Raw genomic sequence first — 14,472 nt, 5'->3', positions numbered from 1 at the left:
GGACTGCCCTCCTGTCTGAAATAAGGCCCATCTTCATCCTTCCTTGGAACACCCATGAGATTCCTGTGGATGACTCCTTGTTTACCAGCCACCTTCCTTTTCTTTGAGACATTCCTCATTAATGAACATTCTCTCTACCATAATAGCCAGAATGAAGTCTTTAATTGTCCACTGCATTTTCACAATAGGCATGGAGATAGAGGTGGGAGAGTTCTCTGGGTAAATCTTTTTCTATCATTTAGATTTTCAAACAATGTGACTGCATCACCTGCTTTTTAAATTTTTAATTTAATTAAAAGTACAAAACAAGCAAAAGATATTTCTGATTAACTAATGGTTAAATTGAAAGTTCCATTAACCAGCCTCTCTCAGTCTCAGCATCCCAGTGAGTAATTTCAGGATAGAAGCATGGCCCACTTTTCAGTCTTTTCTGCTGACCGATGAAGTGCTGGCTCTCTAACACTTTCCCAGCTTTCCTCCCTCATAAGTACACTCAGTAATGACAGCAGTGGAGAGAAAGGGAAAAGGCAGGGAGCAGTTTTGTCCTCTGATGTATACTTTTTTAATGCCTGGCTGATGAAATTCCCTACTTTGAGCCCATCATCTCTCCTCCTACTGCAAAAACAAAGGAATGTCATTTTCTCTTCTCATCCTCCACACGTCCCTGCCCTTTGGGTCTTCTTTATCTTTCCCTGTGAGCTGTCATTAACATTTTGGAGGCCTGAGCCTCCCTGTAACTCATGCATGCTCACTCCCCTGTCCCTGCTGGCCGGAGTGGGATGTGGTGCCCGGCTTTGCTGACGAGCCCTGGGAGCAGGCACAGGAGTGGAAGGAACCTGGGTCCCTGAGTGACAGTGAGGAACAAAGCTGCCCTGAGGACCTGCACATTCACACTGAGACTGTTACATGAGAGAAAAAGAAACTTCTTTTCTAAGCCACTATGCGGCTTAACTTTATTCTAATGAACACAGTTTCTTTTCAAGAAAATCGAAAGGGTTGTTCTAGATAATCTCTAAGAAGCTCCCCAGTGCTAATTGATGTGAATCAAAGCCTGATTTTGCTACTTTAAGGGTTATAGAGGCTTTGAAGCAAAGCTGCGTTTAGAGAGCATACCATTGGGCACAGCTGTGATGCATGTGTTACTCTGTGGCCTAATGGATAAGACATGGACTTTGGGTTCAGCCCTCATAACTTCAGTTCCTGGCTCTGCCCCTCACCACCTGTGACCTTGGGTGAATTGCTTAAGCTGTCTGAGCCTCACTTCCTCATCTATAAAATTCAGATAATACTAGGAAATCTTTCGCAAAGTGAGATAATCCAGGAGAAGTTCTTGACTAATAATAAATGCTCAATAAATGGTAGTTTTTATCATTGTGGTTGTTATTGTTATTATGACCTTTGTCAAGAATATAAATCCCAACTGTAATACTACTTGTATGAACAAGTTTTATCCACATTCTGATTATATGCTTTATATCATCATTTTAAAGAATTAACAGATAAAAGCATCACAAAAGATTGAAATCCCTGTGCAGGGTGAGGGATTGGATGTGGAAGAAACTTCTACTCTTTGCCCTGTGTAGTTCTCCTGTCTTTTCTGGGAACCCTAGAGGGCTATACTTCCCAGCCCTCTTGCATTTAGGGCCTCATGACTAGTTCTCATTAAGGGGCAGTGAGTCAAAGTAATATATATGACATCTGGTGCAATGTATTTCAGAGTGAATGTGAATTCTCCCTGGTCTCTCTTCCCCTGAAACCCCTGGTTGAGCTGGCAGCATCAAACAATGATGAATCCCCCACTGACCTAGATCTTTGAGGGATTAGGTAGAGTAAGTCCATTTCCCACCCTTGACTTCCCACTATTCACATTGGACATATGGGACGAGAAATAAATCTTGTTGTATTGACACTGACTACACTATACATTACCTATCCTTTTCTAATATAACAGGTAATGACCAAGTCACCATAATATGCAAAATACTTAAGCCTTTGAACTGAATTGAAATGTCAACGTGCCCACCATCTGTCTACTGCTATAGGCCCTTGCTTGAAATCTCCATGACTAAAATTCCTAAAGGTGATTTAAGACATAGAAATTGTAATTATTTCTTTAACAAACATACAGAGATAAAAAAGTTCCAGGACTGGGGCTTCCCTGATGGCGCAGTGGTTGAGAGTCCGCCTGCTGATGCAGGGGACACGGGTTCGTGCCCCGATCTGGGAGGATCCCACATGCCGCGGAGCGGCTGGGCCCGTGAGCCATGGCTGCTGAGTCTGTGCGTCCGAAGCCTGTGCTCCGCAACGGGAGAGGCCACAACAGTGAGAGGCCCGCATACCGCAAAAAAAAAAAAAAAAAAAAAAAAAGTTCCAGGACTGATTAATATGGAGGTTCTATGATTAGAGCCACTGGTAGTGTAGGGAAAAGCTATTATAGTTTGTGACTGATTGTATTGAGATGATTTTTTAATGCATTTTATTACATAGAAAGTCTGACTTTCGAGTCAGACTGCCTAGGTTTGAATTCCGACTTCATTTCTTATTTTGGGCAAGTTCCTTAACTTCTCTGGGCCTCAGTTTCTTCATTTGTAAAATGGTTTAATGCACCTCACTTAAAAGGTTGTTATAGGGATTAAACAAGTTTATATATAGTTCTTTGATTACACATGACACATAGTCCTATATGTGTTAACTATTATTATTCTGATGATTATTTCTAATAATCTAATGATTTCTGAAATTAGAAATCATGCCATATGATCCTGGCATAGGAATAGACCAATAAGTCATTGAATAGACAATAGAGAACCCAGAAATAGATGCAAGACAGGACTGCTGTCCACTTGGCTTGAATGGTGTCCCTGTAGCAGTGATTTACAGACAGCACCTGTTCTGACTGGCTTGTGTTCATGCTGTTTTGATTGTTTATATTTTGAATACACCCTTGGTCCCAGGGCATATGGAAATTTAGTACACGCAAAATGTTGTACTTCAATTCAGTGATTAAGGACGATTTATTTCACATATATTGTTCGGTTTTTAAAAAATATTTTTTGATGTGGACTATTTTTAAAGTCTTTATTGAATTTGTTACAATATTGCCTCTGTTTCATGTTTTGGCTTTTTGGCCAAGAGGCATGTGGGATCCCAGCTCCCTGACCAGGGATGGAACCCGCACCCCCTGCACTGGCAGGTGGAGTCTCAACCACTGGACTGCCAGGGAAGTCCCAATTTCACATGTATTGTTGACAAACACCTCGTTATATATTAGGTAGAATAAAAAGTACGACCATTACCTTATATAAAAGTACATTTTAGACAGATTTGAGATTTAAGTGTAAAAATGTAACAATGAAAATTTGGCTCTAAACATTGGTTGGAGAGTCCTTTAGTAGGAAACCCAGAAGCTGTACAAGAAGAGACAGATAACTACCCAAATATTAAAAAAAATATATATATATATATATAGTATGGAAAAAATACCACAAACAAATTCAGTAGACAAATGATAGATTAGGAAAAATATTTACAATGCATGTGACAAACGAAGGGTTAGGAGTTTTACTATACAAAAGCTGAAAAAAAAAAAAAAGGTAACCTAATGGAAAATGGACAAAATGTAAAAAGACCAATTCATGTAACAGCAAAACCAAGATGGCCACTAAACACAGACAAAGATAGCAAGATGTCTGCCTCATAAGGAGTCAGGGGATTGCAAATTGAGGTAACCATGAAATATCCCTTTACAGACAGCAGATTGGCAACAATCAAGAGAGATAACAGCTACTGCTTTCAGGAATATGTGGAAAGGGGCACACTCACACATTACTAGTGGAAATGTGAAGTGATAGAGTATTTTGGAAAACAAAGTTAAACTAAAAAATATACACACCTTTTTCCTAGCAATCCTACTCATATGAAGAATTTTTCCACTTAAATAGAAGCACCAGTATGAAAGAGTATATGTACAAGAATGTTTATCGCATCCTTGTTTGCCATTAGGAAAAAATGTAAAACTTAGGCATTAGGTTCATCCATTCAATGGAAGAATAATGCAGTCATTAAAAAGAATGTGTTTAGGGCTATACTAGTTTTCTTGAAGGGATCTCCATGGTATAGTTTAGATAAGACAGATGAAATACAGAGAAATGCCTGTTATAAACACACATACACACACACAAACATACAAGCACAACATAAATGTATCTGATCATATGAATGTGGGGAAAGAAAAGAACATATCCATACCGTATTTTTTTTTTTACTTTATTTTATTTATTTATTTTTGGGTGCATTGGGTCTTCGCTGCTGCGCGCGGGCCCTCTCCAGCTGCGGCGAACGGGGGCCACTCCTCGCCGCAGTGCGCGGGCTTCCCACCGCTGTGGCCTCTCCCGCTGCGGAGCACGGGTGCCAGGCGCATGGGCTTCAGTACCTGTGGCGCACAGCCTCAGTAGTTGTGGTGCACGGGCCTAGTTGCTTCGCGGCATGTGGGATCCTCCCGGACCAGGGCTCGAACCCACGTCCCCTGCCTTGGCAGGCGGACTCTCCACCACTGCGCCACCAGGGAAGCCCCATACCGTATTTTTATATTGATTCCCTGGGATGAGAATACAACCAAAGAAGCAATTTTTTAAAAAAGAATTTTAAGTGCCATAATAAAAATAGCATGTATGGGATTCCATTTACATAAATTTATATATAGATAAGTGAGATGCATAAAAGGATGAGCACCAAAATGTTAACTGTAGTTATCTCAGACAGGGTGATGAGACTTCAGGTCATTTTTACTTTCTTCCTTACATGTTTGTATATTGTTTTTTGATTGTTAAAATGTATTACTTACATAATCAAAAAGCGTAAAACTACTTTCATTATTTGGGAAATAAAGGAATGAAAATCCTCAGCAAACTTCTAGTTAAATTAGATACTAATTTAGGGAGAAACTTGAAATGTTATCATAGAAACACCTAAGTAATATTGAATAATCTCCTAATTTATTTAAATTTGATTTAAAACAATAAAAATATTTAAGTATCTTTTAAAGATTTTGTTCTAGTTTTCTCCCTTAGGTAATAAAATGTAGCAAAAACCTCAGGTCATTTGACCTGAGTTTTTGTTATTCACAGAGAAATTTTTCATCATGATTCAAAAGAGCTTTTGTTAAAAGATTTTGTTAAAAGTTTTCTTTTCATACTTCTAATGAAATCCTTTAATTTTCTTTCTTTAATAGGTCACTTCCTTGTATCCTGGTGTTTTCCTCATTTCTGGAGACCTGCTAATTTAATGGTTTTATTCCTCCACCTGCTTCCTTAAATTTGACTGTATACTTTGTGGTAATCAAATTACTACAACAAGCTTGTTATAGCACACTTTGTCTCTTTATGGTCTCAACACAAAGGATTTATAGTGTTTTCAGTTCTTATCTTGTGAGTCCATTCATATGTATATGAAACAGTTGAAAAGCTGTTTATAAATGAAAAGCTAAATTATAATCCTGAAAGGACCTCTACCCCTTTCGTTAAAAAGTGGTATTATAGTAACATATAATATTATAGTAACTACACTTCGGTAAAACTTAAATAAATAAATCATTTTTTTAAAAGGAAAAAAAACGTGGTATTATAGGGAAAGAACAGTAGGCAGCAAAAGCACTATCAGAATAAGCCCTCGAGAGCGATTAGACTGGGTGAGATACGGGCACTGTTTCAAACAGCTTAACTAGACACATACACCACATTTTTCTCTTTTCTGGCTCCCTTGGGCTTCTACATTCCAGCCCTCTCACCATTGTCTACCCACTCAGTCTTTTTCTTTCTTCTTTGACTGAAACATCTTCATGGTTTTCTTGAGTATTATGTTCCAGTAAATTTTCTTTCACAATGAGAAGCTTATTTGTATCTAATTTTAATAAATGTGTTCTCTCTTTAGTGACCAGTGTATTGAAAGCAAAAAGTATAAGCACAGCTGAATTTCTCAAACCTTCTCTGGTCCCTGGAGGGAACTGTTAGTATGAAACCATGGATCAGGTCAGCGCTAGACAGCTCCACTCCTCGCTAGCAGGAAGCCTCACTTTATTATGAATTATGAATCCTTTGCTCCTTGACTTAGGCCCGTTCTGCCTTTCCAGAGGCAAGAAAACTCATGCTGATGTCAAAAATGGGATCTGCAATACTTATCCAATAGGGAAGTTGTAAAACTTAAGCCATATTTTTGTAGTATTTTCCAACCCATTGCTGAAAGAGTTGCGGAAATCCAATGTTAGTCTTGTTTCTACCGCTACTGTGATTCATTTTGTTTCAGTGATGCAACAGGTAAAAATACAATCGTTGCTGATGATCAGGATAAGTGTGAGGTTTGCATACGACCTAAAGAAGCAAAGAATTGTCATCTGTCTTTCCGTAACAAAAATCTTATTCAAAGCGTTCTCTGTAATGACTGGATGTCAATGTTTTTTCAAATTGGAGAATCTGTTTTGATGCTTTGGAAAATTCCAGTCGCTTTCTGCAGTTTCCTTATTGACAAGGGCTATCAGGCTTTCCGAGAGGGTCTTATCTGCAAGCTGCAGCAGTGGCTGATCGAGCTGCCAAACAGGTTCAGTGGGATTACACAGCTGCCTGGGAGCTGGAGGCCAGGCTGGGTGAGCTCCCAGCTTTCTCCTTTCAAGGTCTGCAGGCTTTGACCTGTAAATAGGTGCCTACACAGGGTCTAATCTGTCACACAAATATGCCTTAGCAAAAGTGGTAATGCCCCTTATTACCTGGCTTAGCAACAATCCCAAGACACATATTTAGAAAGGTACCTGTATAGATTGCTATAGTTGAAACTATGCCTGGTATTTCTATAAAACCCTCTTAAGAGATGATATAATGATTCAAAGTTATTTATAGTAGCCAATGAGAACAAGTCCCTTCCTATAACCCCAGCTCTCAAGAGCAGCCCTAAAATAACAAACCAACAGGTATACTAGGTGGATGCCCTTTAGGCTGAGCTCAAGTGTTCTGTTCTTGGGGATTGCGTTTTACTCATTTGAGATGACTTTTACCAATTCTACCCACCATGATTTGTGATTTTAATGCTTCCTTTAAAACATATTTTAATTTTTAATGTTTTCTTGATAGTTCAGAGAACAGTTTTCAATTTGTGAAGAAAAAACACCACCTTATAAAATTGGAGTAATCTCTGATATTCACAGTTGGGAAGTAAATTCCTAGCTAAGATTTTTTGTTGTTGTTCCTAAAATGGAGACAAATTGGGTAACAAATGAAAAGTGCTGTAAAAAGGTAAGCCATTATTATGAAGGCCATTGGCAGGTTATTTGTGGGAAAAAGTAATCAGAAGAGAGATTAGGACTTCCATTCAACAAATAATATAAATATTTTAAATATTTCTAGCAGTTAACACTTTCTAATAACAAAAGCCCTTGTCAGAATAGCATTCTTCTTTTGAAGTGGGGAGAGTAACAACTGGGTCATTCTGTCCTGTCATATCAAGTCTTAACTCATTATCATGAATGATATAAACTATTAAAACATTATCTTCCCTAATGTGCATGTCACTGATTATTTTGTTTTTTGGGTTTTTTTTTTGCGGTACGTGGGCCTCTCACTGCTGTGGCCTCTCCCGTTGTGGAGCACAGGCTGCGGACGCACAGGCTCAGCGTTCATGGCCCACGGGCCCAGCCGCTCCGCGGCATGTGGGATCCTCCCGGACCGGGGCACGAACCCGTGTCCCCTGCATCGGCAGGCGGATTCTCAACCACTGCGCCACCAGGGAAGCCCTTACCCATGGGTTTTTTTAAAGACAGTCGTTTTGAAGAGATTGTTTAGAGGTTTGTATTTAAGTTGGAAGGACTTCACAATTATTTGCTCTCATCATTAGCTCTGTGATGGAGGGTAGGGGGCTAGTAGTATTTTCAGATTTTTTTAAAGTGGCCACAATTTTTAATATTAGATGAACAACTTTGAAACAATTTATTTTGTAACAGAGTGAACCAACAGGTGCCCTGTTTATCCTACAATAAATAGCTACAAGGTTTATAAATGATACCATATTATTGATACTATGGACTTCTTGGAGTGTTGTCTCAATTTCAGAAAAATCCTTTTTTCTCACAGTCTCAGTCTAATTTATGTTTCTATGTTAAGACTACTGCCTTTTCCTCACTCCTTTTCCATTTTTCCATCCATTCATTCATTAATTCACCAATTATTGAGCATGTACCATGCTCTGGGGATAGAAAGAACAATATTTGAGCTGAAACTTGAAAAATAATTTGGGTTCCATCTGTGCTTGGTCCCTACCCCCATGGAGCTTACATCCTAGTCTGGGAGATGGACAGTAAGCAAGTAAAATATATCAGTAAGAAAGATAATTACAATTTGTGATATCTGTTATGATCAGAGACTCTTTGTTGCAGTACTGTTTGAGCTGAGACCTGAAGGATGAGCATAAGCAAGCTATACATTCTCTGCAAAGAGGAATTCCTGTACAGAGTCCCTGAGCAGGAAATGCTGTGAGGGTCTGAGAAACAGAAAGGTGGTCAGCATGGTTGAAGAGTGGGGAGAGTGGGATGAGGTGTGGATGGAAAGGCAGACAGAAGCCACATCATACAGGCCCTCATAGGCTGAGGGAGGAAGTTTGGAATATCTTATATGAGCAGTAAGACCCTGAAGGGCTTAAGCAGGGGGGGGTCAGGTGAATGTGGAGGGGAGGGGTGTTCAGGATGAAGGGACAGTCACATGCAAAGATATGGAGATATGAAAAAGTGTGGTAAAACTTTTAAAATTCAGGAAAGAGCCCCACATTTAGAATCTTGCTTGCAAGTGGATCTGATGACTAAGTGAAGCAGCTTTCTACACTAAAATTCTGTCACTAGTCAAAAAATTGACAACCCCATAAGTCCAAAGCTTTGGAACACTGCACTATCTCAGTGAAACCAAACCCATAGTTTTGAAATCAATTTATCGTGCTCAGAGGACATATTAAATGAACCAAGTGAGTGACTTTGATCCATGGCTAGTCTTTCAGAGGACACAGAACAATATCATTCCCTTCCTTTTCTCTGGCCACAAGTAATCAGAAATAATTAGTGATCCTTCTTCTTCTTATTATTATTTTTTTGTGGTACACGGGCCTCTCACTGTTGTGGCCTCTCCCATTGTGGAGCACAGGGTCCGGACGCGCAGGCCCAGTGGCCATGGCTCATGGTCCCAGCCGCTCCGCGGCATGCGAGATCCTCCCGGACCGGGACACGAACCCATGTCTCCCGCATCGGCAGGCCGACTCTCAACCACTGCGCCACCAGGGAAGCCCTGATCCTTCTTATTTTTATTGGTTCAGAAATGTCTGCCTCTTTAAAGGGTACAGGAGATAATTTGTGGCAAAAGCACCCATTTCTGAGTATCAAAAATGCATTACCAGGATAGGGTTTTTTGTTTTTTAATTTTTATTTATTTTTGACCGTGCTGGGTCTTTGTTGCTGTGCACAACCCATGTTGGGCTTTCTCTAGCTGCAGTGAACGGGGGCTACTCTTTGTTGCAGTGCGCGGGCTTCTCATTGCAGTGGCTTCTCTTGTTGCAGAGCACAGGCTCTAGGCACGTGGGCCTCAGCAGTTGTGGCTCGCGAGCACCAGAGGGCAGGCTCAATAGCTGTGGCTCACGAGCTTAGTTGCTCCAGGGCATGTGGGATCTTCCCGGACCAGGGCTCGAACCCATGTCCCCTGCATTGGCAGGCAGATTCTTAACCCCTGAGCCACCAGGATAGGGATTTATGTTTCTAGGATGCTTAGGTGTTTGGAGATAAATCCGTTGTGTTTTTCTAAGAACTTTTCTTTAAATTATGAGTTCAAGTTCAGCCTTTGCACTTGCTGTTACTTATCTTGCTGACGTTGGTGAATAGCTGCTCCACAGCATCCGAAAGGGGGATTTCCAGTGGGCTCTTCACTGGTAGCCTTTTTAGTTATAACTCATCTTCCTAATTCCCCTTTACCTTCCTGTCTTAACCCATAACTGACCTAATTCATGCATTTTCTTGTGTCCTTTAGCAAGCCAAGTTCCCTGTTTTATTCCTAGGGCAGTTTTGGAATGTTTACATGGAGAATTCGATTTGTTTATAGTTCGGCTCATTCTCTGTTAACATAATGCTATGGAATGAAATCTTTGCTCCCCTTCAGCCCTGACAGGACTTGGCAGTGACTACTACTTATTTCGTTGTGGTTTCCATTTGGAGAACAAGCACTCACTTCTCTTTTCATACACAGCCCTGCCTCAGACATTCCTCCTGATAGGATGTCCTTTGGTCTCTCTTCCTTTTATCTATCAGCTAATCTCACATTCTTGCTGAAGCAGACCGCTTGCCATTCCCAAGCACACGCTGAACATTCCCATCCCTTTGCCTCTGCTCATGCTGTTGCATGAGCAAAGAAAGAGTTCTAGCAAGGATGCCCTCCCCACTCATTTCTAGCGAACCAACATTTCGTTCCTGCCTCCTTCACCAAGTCTTTTCAGAACCCTTTAATCACAAGTCTTTGTTTGACTTTTCATTGGGCATTTTTCCCAAGACCATGCAATGACCTGTTCAGGTTTCCTGAGAACAACAGTTAGAACCCAAGAAATCATTTGATAAACAAAGGGTTAAGCCTGTGGCTAGAATGGGGGAGAAAAACCAAACCGCCAGGTATTTGGGAAAGAAACAGATGATAGAGGGAAAGCTTAGGCTTTGGAATCAGATGTAATTTTTTTAGTTTGGATTCTAACAGTCACTTACCAGTTCTGTGATCTTGAGCAAGTAACTTTCCCTCCCTGAGTTTCAGGCTTCTCGTCTGTGCAGTGCGGGTAGTGAGTCCTGTTTCTCAGAGTTATGAGGAGTAAATGAAAAGATACATGATTAACTGTTGGCCAGAGTAGGATCTCCATAAATGCTAGTTCTCCTCCATTATGTTCTACATGGAAGAGAAGCAAGGGATTGGTCTAGAATTCCTACCTGCATGTAGAAACTCAGGTGAGGTTCCACTGTGTACAAAGTTGGGAACAAAGTAGATAGGCAAGTAGAAGAAGGGTGAGAAGACTTGCAAGTTGCAGATTATGGAGGGAAGTGGGTCAGCAGCTATCCCAGGGAATGGAATACCCGGTGGTATCCAGTGTGACAGCGGGGTTTGAGGAAAACTAAAATCAGGACAGCCCGTAGGAAGTAGTTAGAAATTCAAAGCACAGGGAATAGAAAAATTGAATATGTGGACCCTTGGGCTAGGCCTAGTGACTTTCTTTGACCAATGGAACGTGAGCAGAAATAAAATGTCAGCTCCAAGCCTAGGCCATAAGAGACATGCCAGGGGTAGCTACTGCTCCTTCAGCCAGGCAGCAAAATGAGGCATGTATAGGTAAACTGACCTGTAGCCTTATCAGAGCTGCCCCAATTGACTTGCAAACCCATGAGCAAAAAGTAAATAATAATTGTTGCATGCCCTTGAGATTTCATGGTTGTTTGTTGTGCAGTGCTATTGCAGCAACTGCTGACTGATACACCATCCTTCTTATCTGTTAGTTCAATGGCATGAGGAGCCTCAAATTTGGTTGCTTCAAATTACAATTCAGTGGAAACATTTTTGTGTCCCTTGACACAAAATGGATGCATTCTTCTGAAGGGGCCTATGATCTCCCCAACAGAGCTCAAAGTTTCAGATACAGAAAGCAAATATTGTGTGTGTGTGTTAGGGAAGGGGGGGCGGAGTGGGTTGTTAGACATAATAGTGAGAGGAAATCTCTCCCTGCTACTTCGACCTATTATGGATTGCATGTTTGTCTCCCCCCCCAATTCATATATGTTGAATCTTTAACCACCAGTGGGATGATATTTGGAGGTAGAGCCTTTGGGCGGTAATGAGGTCTAGATGAGGTCACAAGGGTGGTGCCTTCCTGATGGGACTGGTGTTCTCATTAGAAGAAGAAGAGACACAAGAGTTTTCTCTCTCTCAAGGATCATGCACTGAGGAAAGGCCATGTGAGCACAACAGCAAGAAGGCACTGTCTACCAGGCAGGAAGTGGGGCCTAACTAGACACCAAATCTGCCACACCTTGATCTTGGACTTTTAGCCTCCAGAACTGTGGGAAATAAAATTCTGTTGTTTAAGCCACCCAGTCTATGGTATTTTGTTATAGCAGCCTGAGCTGACTAAGACACTAGCCTTTGATTCTAGGACTCGTATATTCTTGCTATTGTATAAGTCGTCCCAGCTGCTGATAAAAAACATATACTGCATCCTATAACATCATCCTTTCACAGGGCATTGTCTTCCCCTTGGCACCGTAGCTGAGCCTTCAGTAGGCCATTCCACCATTCTAGAAAGTTACCTGCTCTGGGTGATGGGATAAGTGATAAGACCATGAACTCTGAGCACATATCCTGTGCCACACTGTTTTTGTATCATGAATTCCTCATGCAGAATCAAAGGTATGATGGAGAATAAGATGACCTTCTGTAAGTCCATGGATGGTGGTGCTGGCCAAAGTGTTCTAGGAGGCCAAAGGTTGTCACGTCAAGGAGGACATGACAGAAGTTGCTCAACATAGTCGATCTGCCACCAAAGCACTGGGTCACTCCCGGTAGGAACGTTGCCACACTGAAGACAGTGTGAATGAAGCTGATGGCAGATTAGGCAGCAGTTGGTAATCAGGTCAGTCCTGTTGAGGGGAAAACATCCACTTCATTCTACCAGATCATTTCACTGAAGGAATGAAGGAGGAGCAACAGAAATCGTGTATATCTAGGTAAATATAATAGTCTATTCTTTTCCTCTTAAATTCTTCAAAATATATTTGAAGGTTGAAGTCAAAATTATAAAATTTCTAATATGGGGTTTCAATGTAGGTAGATGTAAGGGATAAGACAAGTATAATACAAAGGGAGAGGGTAAGAGGGCCTATATGTTGGTTGCTTCCATATTCCACTTGAAGTGGCAAAGTATTAATTTTAAGTGGACTGTGAAAAGTTAAGTAGATATATTATATCCTTAGAAAGACCAACTAAAAAACATTACAAAGAGATAGAGTCAAAATCACCATGGGGGGAAAAATCACCATAGATAAGTTAAAATGGAATACAAGAAAGTGTTAAAAAACCTAAAAGAAGAGAAAAAGCGGGAAACAGTGGAAACACACAAAAAATAAGGAATAAAATGGTAGACTAAATCCAAATACATAAATAATTTCATGAAATGTAAATGGAATGAATACTCTAATCAAGTTTCTTTCTGGTATTATTTCTCTTATGTCTGAAGAACTTGAAAAATTCCTTTAGAGCAAGTCTACTGGCAATGTTTTTCTTCATCTAAGAATGTTTTATGTCACCATTCCCTTTAGGAATCTGAAGGATGGCTTATGTCAGTATACAATTCTGAGTTGACAGTTTTCTCGGCATTTGAAAAATGTTGTGCTATTTTCTTCTAATCTCCATGGCTCTGATGAGAAATCTGTAGTCATTGGAAACATTGTTCAAAGATAAGTAATGAGATAACGCATAATTTTTCCTCTGGCTGCTTTTAAGATTTTTTTCTTTGTAGTTTTCAGTAGGTTGATTATGACGTCTGGGCATGGATTTCTTTAGATTTGTTTTTTTGGGGAGTTAGCTGAATTTCTTAAATCTTTATGTTTATGTCTTTCATCAAACTTAGGAAGTTTTCAGTCATTTCATCCTCAAATATTTTTTTCATCATCACATTCTCCTCTCCTTCTGGGGCTCTGATGATGTGATTGTTAGATCTTTTGTTATTAACCCATAGAGCTCTGAGCCTCTGTTCATTTTTCTAAAAATCTTTCTTCTATGTTGTTCAGATTGGAAATTTTATATTGATATATCTTTAAGTTCATTGATTCTTTCTCCATCATCTCCATTCTTTTGAGCCTATCCAGTGAAGTTTTAAATTTTGATCGCTGTATTTTTCAGTTATAAAATTTTCACTTGGTTCTTCTTTATATGTTCTATATTTTTTTGCTGAAACCTTCTATTTTTTTTGACTTCAGAATGTTTCCAATTGTTTGTTGAAGTATTTATGTAATAGCTGTTTTAAAGTCTTTGTCAGATAAAACCAACATCTGTGTCATGCTGGTATTTATATCTATTGATCACCTTTTCCTATGCAAGTTAAGATTTTCTTGGTTATTTGTACGCTGAGTAATTTTGGCTTATAGCCTGCACATACTGAATTTTATGTTCTGAAACTCTGGGTCTTGTTAAAATCCTATAGAGAATGTAGATTTTTTTTTTTTTTTTAAACAGACAATCAATCTGGCTAGGTTAAGGCTGCAAGTTTCAACCAACCTTCTGTGGGTTCTGCTTCCAATGTAAGGTCAGTTTTTCAAACCTTTGCAGCACTGTTCAGATCTGTCCCACATGTAGGTCATCTGTTAGTTAGTTTGGGGCATGGGTGGTGATGTATCTCTTAGTTCAGTTCTCAAAGTCTTTGATATGCTGATTA

This window comes from Pseudorca crassidens, chromosome 2 (assembly GCF_039906515.1).
Source record: "Pseudorca crassidens isolate mPseCra1 chromosome 2, mPseCra1.hap1, whole genome shotgun sequence".
Taxonomy (NCBI): Eukaryota; Metazoa; Chordata; class Mammalia; order Artiodactyla; family Delphinidae; genus Pseudorca; species Pseudorca crassidens.
The sequence above is the reverse complement of the archived record's forward strand: the minus strand, read 5'-3'. Positions refer to the sequence as shown.